A 1,990-nucleotide genomic window follows, 5' to 3' on the forward strand; every position below is an offset into this window, starting at 1 on the left:
GAGGCGTCTGAAAAGAAGATGGCCACGGGACCTTCTAATTTAAATTAATGTTTGAAGTACTACCAATGGGTGGTTCCTTCCCAAGATTTTCAAGTATATATGAAACATACTACATATTTACCTATTGTATTATTTGGTACAGTTGTAAATTACATTAAATAAATAATTAAAAAAAAAAGATTTATTTTAATGTAAATAATATTGCCCTGGGGCAGCCATGAAAATGAGAATTGAAGTACACATCTCAGCAGAACATTAGTAAAATATAATATTAATAAATGCTTAGAGAACCCTAAGATTCAATGCCGATACAACCAATCGCTGTCTACGTACATCTATTCAGTGACGAACGTTCCAATCCAAGTCTTCGCACAATTCTCCCACCTACCTTTCAACATCCTTCGGACGTTTACCTGACAGAACAGTATTTATTAACATTTTAGGGATCCGTTCATTACTAAACCCTACAACCTTACACGCCCATCTTATTCGCCACAATACTATAACCTAAACTAGATTCCTGCATTTCGGCGAAGTGTAGTTTTATAAATTCTCTGGTTAACACATCCATCTTCGGTCCAGATATTTTTTAAAATTTATTTATTGTTATTTACAACTGTTTAAAATTATATTAAACAAGTAAAATAGCAATTGGATATAAAATAATATGATACAAACCAGTAGATCTATCGATAGAACTCCAATTACGTTACTAGAGAATAATATCTCGGGGCCATCTTCTTTTCAGACGTCTAGGGAGACTATCAGATATTGAAGCAGAACCCAGGTTAGACACAAATGTGTTTGGATGGTTGGGAAGTTTATCATGGAAGGATTGGTAAAGGTTCTGGCCAAATCGGCAACATATGGAATATTGAGGTCCTGATGGATGACTTGATTTTTGACAAAGAAAGGATTTTGAATTGTAAGGATTGGATATAAGAAGAAATTTGTTGTTAAGTGGAGCCCCAAAGATCAACTCTTTATGTTTAGATAGGTCTTATTATAGACAAGTATATCGGTCTTTTGTAATGGATTGGAAGTTTAGACCATTTGTCTAGTAAATGTTGTAATAGTCGTAATCGACGAGCAGTTTCGTGTTTTTTCAGTACGCAATATTTTATTTTCAAAAATCTTAAGCGATATTAGTGAATAGGAACTTTTATGTTTCTGGACAGAAGACTCGAGCTAGGCGAATACGAAATCGAAAAATGAAAATCATTTCCCGCCTTTATTTTATCATAAATTTCATTTTTTCTTTTAATAATAAAAACTAACTGCTTTAACTTCTCTACTCATTGAAATATATTTCCTATTAGTAAAGTAAGATAAGAGAAAGTTGTGTATCCCAGGTTTGTTTAATATACAAATAAATTTATAAAGCATCATTTCGAACATCTTTAAAACCTTATTTAATAATGTTAAGGATACTTGGCAAGTTGATAAATTGGGATTCTCTTTCAGGTTGTGATAGGTCGGACATTAAATAATTTATCAGCAATTTGTCAAGCTTAATGGCAAGGCTTCGTTTGATAAGTTTGCGTGTGAGGGAGCCCTAAAAACCTTGACTAGTCTTGAACAAAGGGTCATCATTCTATTATTGGCCATTAGGTTCTTCAATACATTATACAAACAGAGTTAACTAAATATTTTTATGCATATTTATACTTTCACTTACCTATATATGGATATGTAGTATGGGAAAGTATTGCGATTGTGCAAACTTTTTCTTATAAGAAAAATATTAATTATTTGTATTAAATAGTTTTACAAACATAATGAAACATATAAGCTAGGCAATATGTTGATAAATAATATTATATATAACCTAGTCGATTATAATGTTTATTATTTCTACTGTAAAATATATTCCAATATAAAAGTTACGAAAAAGACAGTCGACAACGAGCGCTATCAATCTTTGGTTTAACATGTTAAAGCGTGTTAAATGGAAAAACTCATGTTAAATCGAAAAAAATTGCCTTCTTTT

General features: G+C 31.3%; 1 protein-coding gene across 1 annotated transcript in view; it reads left to right on the forward strand.

Moving 5' to 3' along the window:
* Cad86C (Cadherin 86C) overlaps nucleotides 1–1,990 on the forward strand; it is a 68,803-nt gene that overhangs the window by 33,858 nt on the left and 32,955 nt on the right. The gene's annotated exons all lie outside the window — the stretch shown is intronic.

This window comes from Halyomorpha halys, unplaced genomic scaffold, assembly GCF_000696795.3.
Source record: "Halyomorpha halys isolate HHAL.00 unplaced genomic scaffold, Hhal_1.1 Scaffold613.1, whole genome shotgun sequence".
Classification (NCBI taxonomy): Eukaryota; Metazoa; Arthropoda; class Insecta; order Hemiptera; family Pentatomidae; genus Halyomorpha; species Halyomorpha halys.